At 34.4% G+C, this 23138-nt stretch overlaps 1 long non-coding RNA gene across 1 annotated transcript in view; it reads right to left on the bottom strand.

Moving 5' to 3' along the window:
- The window catches only part of LOC126753341 (uncharacterized), a 288292-nt gene extending 266670 nt beyond the window's left edge, over positions 1-21622 (bottom strand). The window contains exon 1 of the long non-coding RNA XR_007666118.1: positions 21590-21622. This is a non-coding gene — a long non-coding RNA (uncharacterized LOC126753341). The remainder of the gene's footprint in view (positions 1-21589) is intronic.
- Positions 21623-23138: the final 1516 nt, after the last annotated feature.

Genomic DNA, 23138 nt, shown 5'->3' with positions numbered 1-23138 from the left:
GATCTATAACAAAAGAGCTCACCATTTTTCTCGACAAAGAGAATGCCGACCGGGGAAGTTCTCCATTTCTGAGTCGGTGAAACTGCAGATAGAGAAATTTTAGCAGAAAATTTACGACAAGCTGTGGAAAGAGAGTGTTCTTGATCTATCTACTATTTTTGCAATGGCGGATTCTTCAAATAGAAAAAAATGAAGGCACTTTTAGAAACAACATTCTTTCCAACATGCGACATGTTATATAAAAAATATGTTAAAAGCTTCCGTTAAGTCAATTCGAATTCAAGACGAGCGCTTGACACCTCATACGTCATATGTCGCTTGCATCTAATCACATATATCTAATATATTTATGTACATATATTATTTTTACAAAAAATATGCTATATGTAAGATATGTATAGTAATGAGTGATGCATGTCACAGCAAACACAAAAAATATCGCTGTTCAAGTTGAAATGAAAAAATAGAATGATAAATGATACAAAAATAATTGCTTGGCATTTATATGGTACCTGAGTCGAGATTAACATTTAGAAATGATAGCAGTGGGAAATCGAAATTATTTTACTATGTGTAATGCTCTAAGGATTTCCGAAATACATTTAGTTCCGCAAACTTTGAATATTTTAACAAAAATTTTTGAATCGCTTCATATATGCTCTTAGCACTCATGAACGCGTAAAATTCTTGGCAGCTCTCCGCTTGAGTTTATTTGGTGAACTGTGAGTTACCTCAACCACTAGGCATAATGTACTAGAGAGAAATGAAATGAATCACTATACATAATCTGCTAAGCTCCATATAACTAATACAGATATTTTCAGAGCCACTTTATCACAGCATACGATTATAGATTGGAAATTATTCTTCAAACGATTGTATGTTGATTACTTCTTCGTTTGATGGTTTAAATATCTTTAGTGTAATACCTAAAAGTAGTTTTTCTAAGAAACGTCTAAAAGTATCACTGAAAAAACCTCCTGCAGCATCTAGTAAGAACGCCTACGAATGCGGCAAGTCTCAATGACCGCCAATTATAAACGAAGGTTGTTGACTTGACTAAATGTAAAAAGGTTGTGGATTTTGCTAAATGTAAACATAAGGGTCATTGACTTCATAAACTGTAAATAAAGAGCCAAATGGCTCCGTAGCTCTCCTTTGTTCTACTCCAGGCCAGAAGGATCTTACAGGCGAACAGTCACTAATGGAAATCCAACGCAAAAAATTTAGTAACTATTTTAGTCAACAATTTGACTTAGAAAAGGGGCTTAAATCAAGTACAAGAGAAATTAACTATGCAAGAAAAAACCATATCAACTGGCTGAATACTACTTATATAGAATAATTTCTTTCAATTATTCCTAGACTGCTTTGTTAAGATGTCATGTTAATCAATCCAGAAACCTTCGCGAACTAAAACAAAAAACCTTGTGTTGTGGCTCGATGTTGGAGTCGAAGTGTCATAGGTTAGGTCGAAAGCTCAATCTAAAAAGGAATCACATTTAGACGACTGCTTTCGGCTTTCCATACACTTTTCGAAGTGTCATAACTAAACATCAGAAATTATATAGAAGCGTTATAATCAAGCTTTCGAGCACAGTCGGCAACTGATGAGCTCTCTTGGCGAAAAGAACACATATTATACTCGAAAGTCTCATAACAATTATGCAGTCATGAAGCTTTGTGATTTGAAAAATGCTAAATATTGCTCCAGAACAAGTGAGACTCAATTCCAAAATGATACTGTATAAAAATTCAGCGATTTTAGTAGAAAAAAGTACATTTTTGAAATGGAATAATCAGATTAAAAGGTCACTTTGAGTTGCAAGATGTACTCGAGTGTCATAGGATTATATTAAAATTAAACTAAATTTTTTTATAAAAAAACTCAATAATAAAAATTACTAAAATTCTATTTTACCAAACAAAATTAATATGTACAGTTAAATATTAAATTTATCTCGAATTTTATTTCCCAACCACTGAGTAAGCACTTTACAATGAACTCTGTTTCAGAATGCTGCCAAATACTACCAAAATATGTATAAATTTACCACAAGAACAAATCAGCTGAGTGGAGTGCTCTTGCAGCTTTCTTCGAGATAATAAAAGCTATATAAAGAAATTCGATAAGTTTTTGGTAAATAAAATTACTTGATTGCACTGCAACTGTGGCTGTCGGACGCATAAATGTATATATGTATTAATACTAGGGTGGCAATTTTTATGACTATTATTTATGGCTTTTAAGCCATACTTAAAGTAAAATTTCAAGCTTGAAGTATGGTATCTGTATCCAAATTAAATGTTATTTTGTATATTACATAAAATTTTAAAATTGTTTACATTGCCTTTATAATTTTTTTGAATTTTTTTTATTATATTTTTTTTATGTAATTGTTTTAATTTTTTTAAATCTTTTTTTGTGGGAGGTAACTAAAATTTTATACCACCAATACAATTTCACTTAAATAATTTAATAAGCACAACTTCACAAAAAATATAGAAAAGTAAATGACCCACCTTAATGTATGCGCGCTGAAGGAAAAAAAGGCGTCCAAAACTGAAAAATAAATGCAACAACAACTGTATAGGAAAATATGCAAGAGTATTTGCATTTCTTAAAAGATTTATTTCGCACAACAACTACAATAAAAAACTATTGTAAAGAAGAAAACGAAGAATTCACTTATGCTAGTTGTTGTTGCTGTTGAATTTCAAGTACGAAATCAATAAATTCAATTATTTCGAATTGAAAGCAAATAAATTGTGGGAAAAATTCGGAAATAAATAGAAATTGAAGTAATTAAAAGCATAATATATGAACTGTGAGGAAAGGTAAAGAGCAAAGGCTGAGCATGAAAGAGGGAAAAACAAGAAGACAGTAGTAGCAAATTGATAAATATATGTAGGAAAGTGGAAAAATGCAAAGCTTTGCAGCAAGAAAAGCCTAAAGAGTCAAAAATTTAAGGCAGAAACTTGCTGGCACTAGATGCTTTTCACACACACACATACATAGCATTATGTATACAATTTTATGTGTGTGTATGCGTTCACTAAAAATATATGCTTAACTATTTGCTGCGAAAGTGCACTCAAGTGCACACATTGCAATGGCAAGCAGCTCTTTGCTCGATTGGTCCTTGTGGCCTGCTGCCGTGCGCTCCGGCAGCGTCGCCTTTCACTCGAAATGAAATGCAAATTTCAAATTAAAATATTGCATTACACTGCCACAGATGCATTCGAATGGAAATAAATCGAAGCATATGCCCGTGTGTGCACGCAAGCAAAACGCTGGCCGACAGACGCAGGGATAAGCCGCTTCAAATGCACATGAGTGGAAAAGTAAAAGCTGCCAGGACAATTGTAGCCGTATAGATGGCTGCAGCAACAACAAAAACATAGTTGAAGCGTATAAACATAGAGTCAGGAGATGCCTTCACACACTTGTGGCTGTCAAGTTAGCCATATGTCATAGCTACTAAGCCCAGAGGGAAAGTCTTAGAAGCGGCTGTGTAATGCTCTTCTTCTCATACAAACCTCCACTCATGAGTATGTATGTTTATGGCTTGCAAAAAAACTTGTGTACGAGAAAATGAAACTGTCAACAATGACAAATACAGGCGACTATAATAAATGCCTGACATTTCGGCAGTGCAAGTGCAAGTAACTTGAAAAAGGCGGTTTGTTGGAACTTTCTCTGTCCCCAATATACTCTTGATTTCGGACTTTCCAGTTAACTTTCAACCGGTAAGGTATCACATATCATTAAATTTAGAGAAAGAGGTCATTGACCTCGAAAAATGTAAACAAAGGTTGTTGACTTGACTAAATGCAAGCAAGGGTTGAGGACTTTGATCAATGTAAACATATGAGTCATTGACCTCAAAAAATGTAAACAAACAAAACATTTGACTTGGCCTAAGGCAAACAAAGGTTGAGGACTTTGCTGAATCTAAACAAAAGGGTCAATGATCACAAAACATGTAATCAAAAGGGTTATTGACCTCTTCAAAATGTAAATAAAAAGGTCATTGACCTCATAATGTAAACAAAGGGTCATTGATCCTACAAATTGTAAGCAAATGTCAATAATCCCCAAATGTAAAAAAAGATTGCTGACTTGGCTAAATGTAAACAAATGTTGTGAACTTTGCTAAATGTAAACAAAGGGGTCATTGACCTCATAATAAAAACAAAAGGTCATTGGCCGCATAAAATGTAAACAAAAGGGTCAATGACTCCAAATATAAACAAAGATTGTGGACTTTGCTAATTAAAACAAAAGGGCCATTGACCCCAAAAAAAGTAAACAAAGAGGATATTGAACTCATAAGGTAAGAAAAACGGTCAATGATCCCCAAATGTGAAAAAAATGTTATTGACTTGGTTATGTGTAAACAAAGGTAGTGGACTTGGCTAAATGTAAACAAAGATTGTGGAATTTCCTCAGGGTGAACAAAAGGGCCACTGACATTTGACAATTGACTACAAATGTAAGCCAAGGTTGTGGTCTTGGCTAAATTTAAACAAAGGTGGTGGTGGCTTTGAGCTTCGGTTACACTGGAGGCTAAGTCCTTCCTTTCTTGTTTTATCCTATTATTATTACTGTATATGAAGTCACAAGCTGAAACCACAGAGTATTCTTAACTCGAATTATTAAACCATACGTAGTTGGCGAGACCTTTCCACAGATATCAATCGAAGCGTAATGATAAAGGTAGTACCAAAAGAAAGCTTAATGTTGCCACTGCTTATGTATATAGCGTCGTTGAACAGTATGCTCTGAGAACAGAAGAGCAAGTCGGGCAATACTTCGTAGAGGCTAACTATATCGTAAGTGGAATCATAGATTGCTAACTTTCACAGCCTAAAAGCACATCACACGATTTCAATATCAATAACGAGGTAATGCCGATAATTGTGTTCCAAAAGTTCATAAAAATTCCACGCATGACAATCGGTTTCATGCCTCGGGTCATGTGCACACAAATCGTTGTTGTTTGGACATAAAACAGCAGTGAACAACATCGTCAACAATATTCAATTAAAAGGCAAAAAGTTTCCGAAAAATATACAACAACAAATAGTTTAAATAACTCAATTCAACAAACTAAAATTTGGCAAACAAGCAAAACCAATTTCGCTAAAATGCCTGCAGTTATTTGTTAAGTGGTAGCAAAACAAAATAGAAAGGACGAAAATAAAAATAAAATAAACAAATCGAATAAAAACTGAAAGTGGATCACTGCGTCAAAATTCACAACCAATACAAATAGCTGCAGTTAAAAAGTGGCCTTGGCCTGCGGCAAACAACAAACTAAAAAAATAAAATTGAAAAAATAAAATAGAATTCAACAAGCAAAACAAATCAAAAAGTCACAGAGAGCCAAACTGAAAAAAATCCCTCGACGAAAAGCCATTGTGCGGACATTTGAATAGCCGAACAACAAATAACGAACACAGCGCATCACATGGTAAGTGGGTACACACACACACGCGCCAGAGTGCGGCACTGCGTCGTCAGGATGTTAGTCAGCCATTCGAGCAATTCAATAATATGTTGCTGCCTTGGCAAGCGCAGCGGCACTCCCCACTCGTTTTGCGATTCGTTTGTGAGCGCTTTTATTTATTTATTCAAATTGCTGCACAAATACGAAGGCGCACACACTGCCGCAGAGGAGCGCCCGCAGTCACAGCACACAAATCTTTAATCCGGCGCACACGCATCCTCGCCCGAGGCGTATCTGCAAGTTTAGAGCGTTTTCATAGGAAGCTCCCGAAGGCTGCAGCGCGCTGCTGAGCGGTAAAGGACTCGCATGTATGTGTGTGCATCTCTCTTGTGCATTGTCCGTTTAACTATTTGTTCGCCTATTTATTCCACTCTTTAGCCAGGCATTGTGTGTGAAGTTGAAGAGCGTTCAACATAATATTTGCACTATCGATCAGCTTTGATTTCCATTCTGCTCGTTTGCCGCTCGCTTATCCTTTTCAGCTTCAATTTGCTTCGTCTACTGTGAGATTTTGCAAACATTGTGTGTTTTTGTTATTTGTTTGTTGTTGCGCTGCCTTGCTTCTGCTTGAGTGGCGGTATATTCTTTGTGCTTAGAAGCTTTTAAGTTAGATAAGCAACTGGTTGTCAATCTATCATATTTACTTTGGCCTCAGCATTTATTGGATCTGGTTATTAAATTGTTTTGTGAAGCTTCAGTCTAATTTGGTTGCAAAATAATAGTTTTCATATTTCTATAAAAGCTTTTATTTTGACTACAAAGCTATTAAATTGAGCTTTCATCTAAAAGCTCTTTATGTGAAAATCTTAGGCTTTGTTGGAGTGAAGTATTCGAGTTGGTTTTTATTTATGGTATGCAGTCAACTATGTGCCACACGCAAATGAACTATTAGATAGGCTAATGAACTAACCGATAATCATTTTAGTTAAATATACATTTCTCTGTCCATAGGTCAATAAAAAACAGAACTTCGGAAGCCCCCCAAGACTCCCAAGTAACAACGTATTGAAAATCGACGATTAACAGTCAGAGATCTCTCTGACATCTTAGATATATCGGAAGGATCAGAGAAAACTATTTTGATGGGTCATTTGGGTCTAAGGAAAGTGAAAGCCCGATTGTTTCCAAAATCATTCGACGTTTTGTGAAAACCAGCGACAGGTTAACGTCTGTGAAACTATGCTTTGCTAATGTTTACGACCCGGAAAAAGACGATAAGATGATCAATGCGCCGAATATCGTAGCAAAAATTATCCTAAACAGAAAAATACACGTCCCAGCAGGTCAAAAATCAAGGTTATGTTGACAGTTTTCTTGGATTATCAAGGAGTAATGCACCCCGATTTCTTTCTGACCACCCAAATGCCATTTTTATGCGTCGTTAAAAGCTTTTCGTGAAAAGAGCCCAGAATTATGGGGCGACAACTCTTGGGTTTAACACCACGATACATAGTGCACCGTCACATACTATACTGCATTGATTCTTCGTATGTTTTTCACCAAATTTTCAACCAATATCGTGTCGCAACCACCGTATTCGCCTGATTAAGATCCGTGTGACTTCTGGCTATCAGTTTTCAGTTTCATAGTAAGGTGAGTAAAATTTCAGAGTTCGCGAATATACAGACGGATAAGACTGATTCGGCTCAACTCATCACGCTGCTTATATAAAACGTAGAAAATATTAATATACCCTGTTCAGGCTATAAATAAAGGCCCTCATTCTTTCGAACATCAAACCAACCTATACTCTCTGGTCTTACGACATCCAACGTTATAGGTTTAGTTGTTATTTTGTAACTGCACAAAACACTCCTCAAATAATTTTGAAACCTTGTCTCCGTTCCGATTATGTAAACCCGACTCTTGTGGGAAATGAAAAATTAAGTGTCTTGTTAGCCACTTAGATTATATTTTTGGTGCACTACGAATCAACTGAATGTTTTGCTGCATAGCCATGAAGTGTGTGGCTGCGAAAGCCGCCCAGGCTCAGAGAATCTGGGTACTTATATAACCGCGAGTCTGGTTACTTTGGAATCCTAGCAGAATTTTATTTCTTTCCAAGAAACTTGGATTACCAGGTCACCGAATCTAGCTCTGGCTGCTCACATACCCTCGTGGGAGGCATGGTAAGGAAAGACTCCCCGGAAAGCTTTTGAGAAGAATTAGTGGAAGAGTGCACAGTCAGGAACTTCCCATCAGCTCCAGTTTATGACTTCCTGACCATAAAGGCAACACTAAATCTACTGCTTCTACGCGTAGCCTGCTTTTGAGCGATGACTGTTCACTCCGATAGCAGGACAGCGATATTAGCCTTGAGTTCTTTGACAGTGCACTCAAGACTAGTTAAAGAATCTGGACACCTTATCTCTAGTATCGAGTTACTTTCTGATTGGTCTGGTTTGAGTACCAGACCACAGCGGTACTGCATGAAACCGTAAGGCTTATGAGCTTGCTAGGACAGGTACTCATCAATCGCAATTACTGAGGAATGGGAACGGGTAGGAGTTCCAATGGCATCTTGCAGTTCTTATGCTCTTAGCGAAGTTCAGCTTTGAGTAATAGTACGAGTTCTAACTGGACACAGTCAGATCGTGATTGATACAGTATGTCTGATTAACCTAACGGATACCAGCTAGATCGCCTGTTTGAAAGAAGATCGGATAAAATCATTTCAAAACTTGCTCCTTCAAGGTGTTGCTTTTGTCAGTTGAAGCTAAAAACACAATATATCATACTTTTAGGCATTCAGATGAAATAACGGAAACAAAAATAAACAAACTAAGCAGATTTGTGATAGGTTCAGAGCGCTTTTGCCGACAGCTGATATTTAACTTAAGGAGTTTTCGTTTGGCATCACAAGGGACTGTACAGAACTGTCTAAGTTCGCATTACTGAAGGATCAGCTGGCTAGGTATTCCACCTTGCCTAAATTAACCTTGACGTAGCCACTGAAATCAAATGCACTTCATGAAAATCGCGATTTCGCTAGTAAAATCGCTGGTCATTTCATGCGGTTTTAGGCGGCTGATTGCTGAGACAATATACCAAGTTGTTGCGTGAAATCCCTGAAAGAATTGTACCACCCCTAAATTTTGTTAGTAGTTTGAACATGGTATCTAATACTGCTACGAGCTAAATCAAGCAAAATTTCTGGAGTGCGTTAAATCGTTGAAAAGGACAGTTATCCTTCGTAGAGTGCAAGCGATGGGTGATGGAATCTATACGATGTTCAGGAGACAATTTGATGGTGAAACATTTAGTTGAAGGTTAAACCAAAATCTTATTTTTATGGAATTGTTAACAGATAACAGAGAATGGTAATAAGAAATCGTAAAAGTACAATATTTCTAATCGCTGCCATTGAACTCCATCTCAACTGCTGAAGACTGAGAACCATATGCACCAAACAAACTATAATATTTCCAATATGCAGAATAACTTACCCCTTTTAAGCTCGTTTATGTGTTTTCTTTTAATAAAATCCCCGAAACCTACAAAACTAGCAGCATGGACATGAAAGGATGTAATAACTAAGCATAATTCGGGGCACGCGATCTGAAAATTCCCAAAGCATGGCAATTGCTTTTAATTTAATGCCCAATAACTCAACATTTCAACAAGCTGTCACGTGTGCTCATAAATCAATTAATTCCATACCACACATGGGTGCAATGCCAAAACCAACTAAGCCCAACAACGAGCAATTAAGACAACCTCCCCAATTAAGACACCAACTCACCGCATTTGCACTCATTACAAACATATATTTCATTTATTTCAATGCGTCAAACACACGGAATATCACTGGCAAATAACACAGCGAAACAAAAACAAAACCAAATACGGAAATAAAACATACCAGAAAGGTAGTGCATACGAGGAGAGGGTGGCGGTGGAAGCAGTGAACGATAAATGGGAACAAGCTGACTGACAAACTGAAGAAAGCGAGAAACGTGAAAGGCGAAAGGCGAACGGCGAAATGAGGACAGGCGCCCGCAATGGCAGACAAGTGCAGTGGAAGTGGAAATGCTGCATGTAAACAGTGGCACCTTTGCGAGTGTGTGTGTATGTGGGCATGTGTGCGAGGCAGTTTTGAAGTCAGCACACATTTTAAAATTCAACACGGCACATAAAACTTGAGATTCATTAAATGTATGCTGCATTTATATGCGCGTTTAATGAGCAAACGTGCGTGCGGAGAAAGTGCCTAAGCACACATACACACATTTATATGAAACACACACTTAACAAATACACATACACATATATGCATATGTGAGTTTATACACATTTTTATTTGCGAATATTCGAGTGCGAATGGCAGACTGCACGAGTGCACGCACGCCGTCGCCAGAAAGTGTAAGTGACAGGGATGTGAATGAAAGCGCAGACAAGACGATGAGCGCGCTAGGTGGAGTGCTCTAAAATAAGCAGCAGGCGACTTTACAGCCTGAAAAGACAAATGTGTGCATGTTTAGAAAAATGTGTGTGCGGTTGTGTTGAAAATTGTGACATGTATGGTTCAAGCGCCTAAAAGTATGCTGCCATAAAATTTAATTCTGAGGTAAGGCAGATTTTATGGATGTGAAAGATGGTACATATTTGTAAATTTGGTATCAGAAGCCAAAGAAAACATGAGATTTCAAAAAAAAAAAAAAAAATTTAACAAATAAAGAAGATCCAAGTTCGTGTGCAGCTGAATATTATATATTGAATACTAATGGGTTAACCAAGTGTAGGTAATTTTTTTCAATAACGGACCGAATAGACCACGTCCAACACGCAATGAAGAAAATATAGCAGTCTTAGCTGGGAGTGTACACAAAGACCATGGACAACGCGACATCGCTTCCGAGAAGATTCGACTTTTTCGAACCAAATTTTTTTCAGCGATGAGATCCATTTCTGGCTCAGGTGTCGCGCAAGGTCAAATTACAGATCAAGTGATGTCAAGCGAAACGTCAAGCAAAGTGAAGTTAGGAGTCAGGCGAGTTCAAGTTAACGTTCAAGCGAAGGTAATTTAGGCGTCAAAGGAGGTCAAACAAGGTATCTAGAAGTCAAGCAAATTTAAGTTAGAAGTCAGCGAAGTTCAAATCCGAGATCAAGGGATATCAAAATAGAGCAAGTTGGCTCGAGCTAAAGATCAGGAAGGTCAAACTTTTCAACAAAAGAGATCCTGCTTGGATCAGCCGATCATCCAAAAGAACTACTTCTAACTTAATACTTACTAAATTGGTAACTGTGTGTCAGCAGGTACAGAATAATTACGGGACTAATAGATAAACTGCCTTGTCATGCTGCCAGTCGACAACACGTGACCGTACATATGCTGTGATTTAGTGGTAATTTGTGTAGCAATGCAGCATGCAAGCTGTAAAAGCAACAGCAAAGAGACAAATACACACACGCCGACACACTTACACTCTCACATACGCGCCCGTCAAACCGCAATGACTTCACACAAAACATGCAACTTACAGCGACTCATTTGCGAAAATCCTTTGTAAAACAACACTCGCTGAAAATGCGCTGATGAATCTTGTCCTCCGTTGCTTGTATGTGTACAAATATTGAATGTACGATATGTATGTATGTGTGCTGACGTGTGTGTTTAAGAGTGTTTCTGCTGCCACAAAGCAGCTTACAAACAATGACGCTGCTACTCTTGCATGCTGGACATTATAATTAAGTGGAAATTCGTGCTGCCCATGCAGTAGCTGCTGGTCAGCTCAACAACGACAACAAGACTGGCAGCCTTTGCAAAAAAATATCAAATTAATACATTTCGCTTTCTGTTGGTCGCTTATTGTTGTAATATCTTGCTCATAGCGTGATTAAATCTGGCAGATGGGAACAAATCGCAGAATGCTCATTTGCATATACATATGTGGCTTACAGGGCGATCTTACAATGGTTTTTCTAATAGTAAAGAGATGTATGCATAGTTGCGCAGCTTGGGGGTAATGTGTGGTAATAAGTCCTGCACCTTTTTTAAATAAAATAATAAAATTACTAGAGTAACACATTTTTAGGAATTTTCGAATCCCAATTTTTTGAAAAACAAAAATAAAATTTTCGGGAACCAAAATTCTTAGTTGCATCACTGTTGATGATTTTTATTTACATATGTGGTTTCTATCATGTTTCGAGAGCCAAACAATTTCGGTATTACAAAATAAAATTTTCGGGATCCCGAAATTTTTGATGATTTCCTGTCGTATTTCGGGAGAAAAAGTGATTTCGAAATTGTAAAATGAAAATTTCGGGATCCCGAAAAGTTGTAATGCATCACTGTTGATGATTTTTATGTATGAATCATATCTCTGTATTAAAAAAATAAAATTTTCGGGATTCCGAAATTTTTGATGACTTCTATCTATGTCTTATTTCGGGAGGGAAGGTGGTTTAAAGTTTATAAAATAAAAATTTCGGGACCACGAAAAATTTTAATGCATCGCTGTTTATGACTTTCTTCTATATATCATTTTCGGTATACCGAAACATTTTGTTGCATCACTGTTCAATATATGTACATACATGTGTATGTATGATGTGTTTCCTTTCATATTTAAAAGCGATTTCGGGATTGAAAAATTAAATTTTCGGGATCCTGCAACATTTTGTTGCATCAATGTTAAAGGCTTCAATATATAGCGCGTATGTTTATAGGCGTGGAAGTCGACGGTAGCGACTTCTATAAATATTGATAAAAGAACCCAAATCGTGTAGAATAACCCTACAAGACACTTATCGGTTAAATAACCGTTATTTATACAACAACGCTACCAGAGATTTTCGTTAAATTGATGTTAACGAAATGAGTTTTTTAATGACAATTCTAACCTAAACTCTTATGCTCATGCGATAATTCATCGCTTTCTTACGCATAGGCCTTATGAGTTGTACGGTGCGTATGTGTTACTTGCCGCGTTCATTTTTTCAGTGAAGTTTCAGTAGCCGTGACTTGCTAAGTAACTGACATGAAAGACAAGGGCATTACAAAGAGTTCTAATAGTGAATTTGATTTTAATGTTTGAAGAAAATGTTTAAAGAGCCTTAAATGAGAGAATCAGTCATTCACAAGAAACAAAAATCGAGCTTTTCAGGCTCAAAAAACTAAAAAAAAATTATTAATTAATATATATTTTAGACATAGTTAAAAAAATAATTTAATATAATGCAATATTGAATTCCAACAAGCACTAAAGTACTTCCCTGAAGCCAATCTTGGCGGTGATTTTCTTATAGTGAAGGTGTTTTTCTTAAATACTCGTAAATGAAATATCTTCTTAATATCAGAATCGCATCTCCAATATTTTGAGAAATGCAAACTCACAAAGTACTCTATGAAGGAATCGATGTTCGAAAGATAAAAGTCTTCTCGTACCTTACTTTGATAATAGCAGGATCTTCAACAGATCAAGCGTTCAGTAGTTTCTCATTAGATGGCGCTATCTTGGGATTATTTTACAAATTGTATTTTAGTGTCCAAAATTGAACTGAAAGGACTTCTAAGAAATTAGAAAAAATATTTTTGGAAAAATAATAAGGGCTTAAGGTCTCGAAATTATAGTTTAGAGGCTGACTTACTTCTTTTTTTTCCTAATTTTTAGCTGTTTGAGATTTAATAGCACAAAAAGTTCTTGAAATCAGAACTTGCACTTATTGAAATACACTACCACCACCAGAACTGTACCTAAATTTACGTAACATTTGAATTCATAATATTTGCTTGACCCAATAAAATTTCAACCAGAGAAAATTACCGCAAAATCTCTATTTTGTCAGCATTTACACTCCGAGTGAGGGGATTAAAAGTGTGTAACGAATTGTATGTACTTGAAATTTGCATACTCAGAGGTACAATTTGGTCTAAAAATAAATATTTTAGTAAAAATATATTACTACATATGTATGTGTATGTGTAAGTGAGTTCATATATACGTTTTTGACCATATATATTTTGGCAAGATAGAAAAGTAATAAATGCCAAAAATAACAAGAAGCTACACAGTTCATCAACAGATCCATCGACTTAGTTTCACTTTTTATATACATATCGACTGTATGCATACTTATGTACATACTCACTTAGTCTTTTGGGCTTTTCCAGGTCATAATACATATTTACATATCTAGCTGACCGTTAAGTTTCTCAAAGTCCACAAACACAAATTACTCACATTCACAAATCTCAGCAGACCTACTAACTAACTGTTCGGGCAACCAATACCCCCTAGGCTTAGCTCCTTTGCATGTATGCACATATATATGTATGTATGTGTAGCTTTGGTGTCTGTGTGCTGCCAGCATGCAATAATTACATAGAAGATTGGATTTTAATTTAATTTTCTTGAAGCTTTTACCCTGCTTGCTTATGGCGAGTTGGACACACATACAGATCCAAACTCATATGTATGAATATTTAGGTAAGTATGTGTGTGTATGCATCGCACAGTAACGGTGTAATGGAATTTTGCGTTTTTCTTGGCACGAAAAACTCAATTTATGCACATATTACTCACTTATTCACATTAGGTTTGTATGTATATGAAAGTTCTTAAATATAAATTTATAAAATATATATATATATGAGGGAGTATGTGTTTTTTGCGTGTGTTGCTCACGTGCACTTGTCTGCCTAATCTGCTGTGCAACACTTGTAGCTACTCAATTTGAGGCATTAGCTCAAGTGGGTGCATGTGTTGGTACGCTCATACGACTAGATATGTACATAATACATATATAATGTAAATATATATGTACATATATGAAGCCAAATGTATGTACACATGTAAAAATTCCGAGAAAGATGGAGATATTGTACTTCTTTGAAGAAAAATATTCAATTTTTGATTGAATTTTTACGATATAAAGGCGATGACGATGAATTAATGAGTTTATTTCAGGTATGGTTGCCATTAAATGGTAAAAATGTTAAAAATTAATCACAAAAATTTTTAATTTCAAAATTATCATCAAAACAATAAAAAATTTATAAAATAAAAACATAAAATTTCTAAATTTTTCTCGGAAGATTGCAAATAGAGTTGCCACCAAAAAAATATCAAATTGCTCAATCTAAATATCTCAGTTTAGTTTTCATAAATGTGTTATAATATTAAACTGACAAAAAATTAGAAAATCATAATAGGGTTGCCAACAAATTTTATTCTTTTTTAAGTTGAGTTGCACCAAAAAATATCAAATTGCTCAATCAGTGTAATTTCTATGACAGTATTAAAATATAAAATTTGCAAAAATGATAAAATCAATCATATATAAATTTTGTCCGTAAAATTAAAATAGTGTTGCCACAAAAAATATTTAATTGCTCAGTCTAAATAGCTCAGTGTAATTTCTAAAACCACATTAAAATATAAAATCGACAAAAAATAAAAAAAAATATAATAGCGTTGCCAATACATTATTACTTATATAATTTCTTTCCATAAAATTAATATAGAGTTGCCCCAAAAAATAATGTCAAACAGCTCAGTATAATTTCTATAAACGTATTAAAATACAAAATTTAAAAAATCTTAATAAGGTTACCAGGTTTTTACTTAAATAAATATTTTTTCATAAAAAATAATAGGGTTGCCAACACATTTCACCAATATAACATTTTTTTCCATTATATTGATATAGTTTTGCCACAAAAAGTAGCATAGAGCTCAGCTTAACTCCTATAAGCATAGTCAAATAAAAAATGTTCAAGAATTAAAAATTAATCATTATAGGGTTGCCAACACATTTTTCTTCCAATATGTAACTTTTTCAAATGTAAAATTTATAAAAACATTTGATAATTAATATATTTTGAAAATCTGACAAATAAAGAAGAATTTCTAAAAAACTTTTAAATAGGGTTGCCATAAAATTTTTTTCATAAAATATGAAATTTCACTATATTATATATATATATATACTGTATATATACTATATTATATATATATATATATATTCAAGGATCATAAGAAAAATATGTTTTCGTGCCTATTTGTTTGTGGGAAAGAACTCAAACAGATTTTCTTTTAGCATAGCTTACTGAATAGAGTTGCCAACTAACATTAAATATATTTCTCTCCACATCATAAATAAAATAAAATTTTGACTCACTCTTGCTTAAAAATACTTACTTAAGGAACAAGGTCGTTCAAGTTAAGGATCAAGGGAGACCAAATTAGACCAAGAAAGCTCATTTAGAGGTCAAGAAGATCAAACTTTGCATCAAAAGAGATCAGCTCGGATCACGAAATCATTTAAAGGAACCACCATTAACTTAATACTTATTACATTCGTACCTATTTGAGCCTATAATAATATATTTTTTAATAGGGTTGCCAGCTGAATTGTTTATCAACTCAGATTAAAAAAAAAAAATATTTGAAATTTTGACTTGACATTTTTCGATTGAAAATTAAGAGTTTTTTTTCGATATTAGATCAATATAAGAATAAAAATAAATATTTTAAATAAAAAAATACAGTGTGTTTGGGACATAAGAAGGTAAACTTACACCAAATTTCCTGAAAACCAAAAAAAAAATTGTTTGTGCAATATAAAAACAAAAGTCTTCACATAAATTTTGAAGTTATATGAAAAAGGTCAGTTTGCAAAAATTATAGATCTTTTGATTATCGAGGTAAGTGATTTTTAACCATTAAGAATTAAACCATGACTCTTCCCTTCCTTTTCCCGATCTCAGATCGGCCGTAAATTATTTTCCCTTAATATGTATCATTTTATCACTGGTTTTTGTTCGTAACTAGTCTCATATACATATCTTATCAAAATAGAGCCAGATTTCATTTCAAAACAGCTTCGTCATACAGTATATTAAATTGATTAGAAATACGAAAAGACTTTTTCGACTACCTGATATATACATATGTATATATAGTTTATTAAAATAACACTAGTTAAATACAAATTTACATATATTCTCACTATTTGCTCGATGTCTGTAAAAATTTTGTTTACATAACAACAAAAATATATGAAAATTTATGCACAAATTAAATGAAATTTGCCAAAATATGCAACAGGGCTGCCTAGACAATTTCAACTTTGAAACTCTCTCTAACGAGCGCGCGCCACACAAAAATGCTTAGTTGAAAGTTACACGCTAACCGTAAAAATATGTTAACATTATAAGGTTATGACATGCCAAAAGCAAATGAACCGTAACGAAAGGCAAACGAACGAGAGGAAGAACAAAAAATGTGTGAGTGTAGGCGAAAGGAGGAAAGCTAACCAAAACAAGCTTAATCTGCATATATATTATATACATATGTACATACATATATGAATTTGAATATGTTTGTTAAAATATTTATATACGAGTCTAGCGTAGTTTAACGGCTGTGAGCCCTAAAAGTATGCTACAAAATTCGTTTAAACGTAGTTTCTTCAACTTTCACATTTATAAGTTTGTATGATTGTATGACAAGACAATTTCCATATTTATATACATACATATATACCAAAAATATCAGACTCTACGACAGGCAGCCGTGCAAAGCCAGCTGTTTGTCCTTCCCACGTGTCTGTCCAATATTTGTCGGCACTTCAGCACATGCAACAGACTAACTATGCCTGATTTTGCGTGTCAAAAATCTATGCTCACATATTTTTCGCTTTCATCACAGACACCAGGCAGGCGTGTCTGAGAGAGTGAGACGCAAAATTTTACTCAATGTGATGATATTAATTGCGTGTGCGTAGGAAGTGCGCGCAGGAATGTTGAGGCTCCTATCCATAAACATGTACAAAAATGCATATACGTGTGTGTGCGAACGCTTGTGAGCGTCTGCCGGATAATTGATGTTAAATTGGAACTTGCTCTCATCAGTTTGATGCTCCTGCACACACACACACAACCTATGTAACTGTATGGCAAATTTACTATGAAAAACATTTTTATACTTCATCTAATTGGAATTCTATTGCGTGTGAAGAGGCGGCCGCTGTTTGCGCAGGAAAAAAATTGCTCGCAGCTGTTGGCGCTGGATAAAGCGGCCGAAAGGCGAGTGTTTGATGATCAGCAATACAATTATGACACTATGTAAATAGCTAGAGAACAATATTGCTTGTAGCTGGCATTGTTGTTGGCTTTTTTGCTATTCTTGTTGATGCGATTTTGATGTACGAAATATTAATTAGCGTAAAAACGAATTTTTTTGGAGCAATATGGTAGGCAAAAAAATACTGTGCTATAAGAAAATTGTAATTGGAATCTGAATCACGCGATAATTACATCACTTCCATTTGTTGTGGAAAAAAATGAGATATTAATCACTTTTCGAGATTTTCTTCATTTAAGACGTATCGGAGAAAACAGCACCCAATTTAGTTGTAGCGGAACCTTGACACACTTCATATAGTTGAATTTAATATTTCCCACAGAAGAACAATCCTAAACTGCTCGATTATTTCGTATAAAATCCAAACAGTGACGTATTCTGTAGCTTTATTTTTCAAGTTTCTAGCAAAAAAGAAATTTTACGAAACCAAATCAGTTGAGTACGGCAGATGTCGCAGCGGTTCGTCGCTTTATTCGCTCACCTTAGTCGTGAAAACATTTTTTCTTTACCAAATGGGGTCTTTTTTTCATTATGACTAAACGATCCGAACATTAGGTATTACTATTTTACTATTATTCGGGTAGTCCAGGCAGGTAACACTTTATAAACCCCAGAAAAATTTGGTCATAACTTTTCTGATCAATAGAATAGTCTTCGCCTGCTAACGAAAAAATATTGATTGGTCAGTTTGTATGACAACTATATGCTTTGGTACTCTAATCTAAGCAATTTACAAAGGAGTCATTGATCCCATAAAATATAATCAAAAAGGCCACTGGCCCCATAGAATATAAAAAGGCTTATTGATCCCATAAAATGTTAAAAAAAGGATCACTGACTTATATGCAGCAAATGTTGTTGACTTGGCTAAATGAATAACAAGGTTGTCAACTTCGTTAAATGTAAACAAAAGTTGTCGACTTTACCGAAATAAACGAAAGACTCATTGATCCCATAAAATATAATCAAAAAAGAATGTAAAAAAGGCTTACTGACCCAATAAAATGTAAGCAAAGAGTTCACTGACCTCATAAAATGAAAGCCAAAAAATTACTGATGTAAACAAATGTTGTTGACTTGGCTAAATGAAGACCATGGTTGTCTTCTTCGTTAAACCTAAACAAAGGCTGTCGACTTGATCAAAAGTAAACGAAAGGATCAGTAACCTCAAAAAATGTAAACAAAGGGGTCATTCAACTCATAAGATGTAAATAAAAGGATCATTTCCAAACGTAAAGAAAGGTTGTTGACTTAGCTAAATGCATACCAAGATTTTTGACTTTGCTAAATGTAAGCGAAGGCTATTGGCGCCACTAAAGGTTAACGAAAAGATTATTGAGCATACAATGTAAACAAAAGGATATTTGACCCCTCGCAGTGTATTTGCAAAAACTTTTTCCTCCACAAACTACTCATTACTAGGAACTGCCGATTTCGGACCACTCAAAAATATAGCTGCCATACAAAGCGATAGGTCAAAATCAAGTATTTCTTGTATATTATATTTGGCAAGATATCTTCACAAAATTTGACATGTATTATTATTCAAGGCCACACTGGAATTTACGAATATGTTGTTCAGATTGGATTACAATAGTATTTAGCTGCCATACAAACTGTTTGATCAATACCAAGATAAAGATATTTTTAAATATTTTTTCTCTAAGAAATTACCCTGTGAAGCTTTTAATAGCTTCAGTGCAGCTGAAGTTAACGGTCTTTCTAGTTTTCTTCGTGTTAATGACCTCACTGCGAAATAATTACCAACAAGAGATGTAGTAATACTTGGCCCTCATCAGATTTCCTATTTCCTTAACGGCGGAACAACAAATATTCAAACCCACAACAAACTAAATTAATTTAGTATCATGGCCATTAAGTGGCTTAACGGCAAACGAAGTACTTATTTATGGACAAACTGTCGGCCACAAAGTTCCAATTGCCATCCAACTCACCAATAGTCGTATATCAAGGATTTGAGCTTAGAGATAAGGATAAAAATGTAACCTTATAATTCAATAGTTAGCCGGAGTTGCTGCCATAAAATGCAATTAACTACTTTGCAAAGTTAAGTTGCCCGTCAACAATCTCGAACGAAGATCAAGTTCACGAATGCCAAAAACTATTTGAAATATGGAAATCAGATAAATTACATAATACGCCAACGACCAACGACCACAAGTAAGTTGTAAACAGATGGCAGAATGGCAAGAAAGTAAGTTAATAAATAAGAAGCAGGAAGAAGAAAAAACAACGAAGACAGAAAACGAAGGAGACAAACTAACAACTCATTGAACTACCGACCAAACTTGCCGGCTAATGGGATAGTCAGGCGCACAGACTAACGCAGGTAGGCAGACAGAGAGGCGGAGGAGATAACACAAAAATAACGTAGTCTTAAGAAGAAGCGGACAACAAAAATGTAAGGAATTTTTGTATCAGGTGAATGTCGGAGTAGGAACTCGACGTATTGCCGAAGAAGAAAAATGAGTGGCCGATAAAAATCAAGTTCATTAACGACAGGTAAATAAGTAATGGAAGTAAATAGAGCGGCTGGGGTTGGAGGTGTAAAAGTTTCGCAGAAAAATAAAATAAATACAAAGAAAAGGAGCGAAACGATGCTATCGATTGAGCTCAAGAAGCAAACAACGACAAAAAACAATTATTTGCGGAAGAAAACACCGTAAAAGAGGGCTACAGAGAAGACGACGGAGAGATAAACCGATAAAAAATAGAAAAATAAATAGTTCCGCTAAGGATGAGCGCAGAAACTTACAAATACACATTAAAGTAACTAAGGAAATGAGAAATCAATGATAAGCAGCACGAGTATAAGAGGAGAGAGAAAGACGGAAGACAAGGAAAGTATGAACAGACAAGAACGCAGCGAAAGATAACGGTCAAGGTACGAATCGCAGGTAGAACTTAGAACTTTGTGAAAAATAACTGCGCAATTAACTTAAGTTAGACAAGAAGACACCGAAGCTGCCAAACAGAGAGAGAGTGGAAGGGAGAAAAGGACAGAGACTCAGAAGTAGAGACAGCGCCTACATTTACAGGCAAAAGTTAGCAGTTAAAGTGCAATCACGCAAAATAATTAAAGCAAGAACAAAAGTCAATGGAATAAATAACAGAAAAGTACTGTCCGACAGTGCAGAAAAAAGTTGAGCGACAGCAACAACACAAACAAGAGTTCAAGAAGACACACCAAACAAGAAGCAGCAAGAGTTAAACACAAGAGTTAACAACAATTACAACATTAATAAGACTGTACTGACCAGCAGCAAACTTATTTGGCAAACTCAAACAGTCGTGTGGAAAAGTATGTAATATGTGTTGTAATTGAGGACGTCGACAAATAGAGGTGAGTTGATGAGAGCGTGGTTAAGGATACACTTCGAAGCACATACTCATATACATGGCGGTGTTGAGTGCAAAGGTGACTTGAAAGGTTTGTCTCGTGCTTGCCACGAAAGAAGATATAAAGTCAAGGTAAACAAGTTCGACAGCTGTGGGCTGACAGTTGACTTTATTGATTAATTTGTCGAAGCGTAAGTAGCAATGTGAAGTGAAGAATACACACGTGAGGAATGAAGAGATTAGAGTTTGGTCGAATTAGAAAAATAAACTGTATTAGTGCATGAAGAATGTCTAAGGAAGAAACTTTACTGCAATAATAAGAGCCTAGTTTTGCGAAATTCAGAGGCCTTTCTGTCCATAGCAGACGGTTCGATGTTTTCGGAATTGACCTCGATCAACAAATTAAGTTAAGTAGAAGGAAATTTTTTGGAATGTCTTGTTGGCTTTAAAAAATAAATGTTTAAATAAATAAAATAAACATTTAAATAAATATTGAGTATAAGTTTTGCTATAAACAAAATCAATTTTTTTTTTAATATATATTCAGTGTGACTTGTTTGAAATGCATATTAAGCCCACTGTAGGACTAATAAAATAATACAGAAATATATTAAAATGACTTACATTGAACAAATTACGTCGTTGGAGGGGCGATCTGCAAAGGAAAACGAAAAATTTATTAAAATTAGAGTACTTTATGTAGTAGTAGGATATGGAGACAGATGCCTGGAATGGTACCAAATAAGGTGTTTTATAAGCAATTATCAAGTATAACTTTACAACAATAAAGAAGGGATTTATGTTATGTCATGATGTCTTATGAATAATTACAATTTTTTAAGCTTATCTTTACTAAGAATACTGAAGAAACATATTATAAAATATTAAGTGCTTAAAGAATTTTTTGCTTATAATAAAATTAAATCCAAATATAAATAAAAAAAATGCGAAGTTTTGTATGTCACTTTGAGTTCTGACACATTAAGTTAAAGTGAAAATTAAAATTGTTGTTGTTGGAGTTGAGAAGCGTAACATTCGGCAGGATGCACGCAGACAGTTTTATTGCTTCACATATGTCAAAAGGCAACGAGCAACAAAAAAATGGCACAGATGTGAAAAACAGTTTAAATAAAGAAAATAATTTTACGAAATGAGAGAGATGGAAATAGCATATTATTTAAAATTTATTTGAAACAAAACTAAAAACTTAACATTATAAAAATAATTATTTTTATTGCTATGAAAAAAATTAAACTCAGTCTAAAAATTAACAACACAAGTTAAAAACATAAAATAATTACAGTGAAACTTCCATAAGTCGTAACCTCGATAAGCGAAAAACCTTGATATTTCATAGTATTTCTTCGGTCCCTAGAAAAATTCGCGAAAAATGCATGTATTTCGGTTCCTTTGATAACTCGTATTTTTCTTGAGACAAAAATTTAAAAATGTCGATCAAAAGCCTCTACAACTCGTATTTTTTCCTCAAAAGCCTCTACAACTCGTATATTTTCTTTCACAAAAAACCGTACGTGACGAAAACATCAAAGGTTGCGAAAGCTTCAATTCAAAATTTGCGTCTTTTTTTCATGGCATCAAATGTTGAAGACACTATTTTTAATGACATTGTAAACATTGATAATGCCATAGATAAAATACGCCAAAATAATGTCCGTCAAAAACATATTACGGATTTCTTTTAAAATGAACACTTTTCGTAATTTTTTTGTACAATTTTTCAAAATACATACATACGTATATTGATTGAATAACATATGTACTTATATTTTAAAATTTAAATATGTACAATCATTTCTTGTTTTTTATGTAAAATTGAAAAAATAAATAAAAAAAAACTCTATAATTCGTATATTCTGTATGTTGCCTCTATAAGTTGTATAACTTGATAACTTGAAAAACTCCATAACTCGTATTTAAATTGTGGTCCCTTGCAAATACGAGTTATCGAAGTTTCACTGTATATTTATTTAAAAAAAAATATTTAAAAAAAACTTTAGTTTAAACAAAATAATGAATTAATTAATATTAATTTTTACAATATTTAATAGTTAATTAGAGTAATTATTATTCTTCCATTACACAAATAATAATATTGATAATTTAATTCTTCTAAAAAATTTTCATTTATTAACAAAAGTTTTTTTTTATTGAA

This window comes from Bactrocera neohumeralis, chromosome 3, assembly GCF_024586455.1.
Source record: "Bactrocera neohumeralis isolate Rockhampton chromosome 3, APGP_CSIRO_Bneo_wtdbg2-racon-allhic-juicebox.fasta_v2, whole genome shotgun sequence".
Taxonomy (NCBI): domain Eukaryota; kingdom Metazoa; phylum Arthropoda; class Insecta; order Diptera; family Tephritidae; genus Bactrocera; species Bactrocera neohumeralis.
The sequence above is the reverse complement of the archived record's forward strand: the minus strand, read 5'-3'. Positions and strand labels throughout refer to the sequence as shown.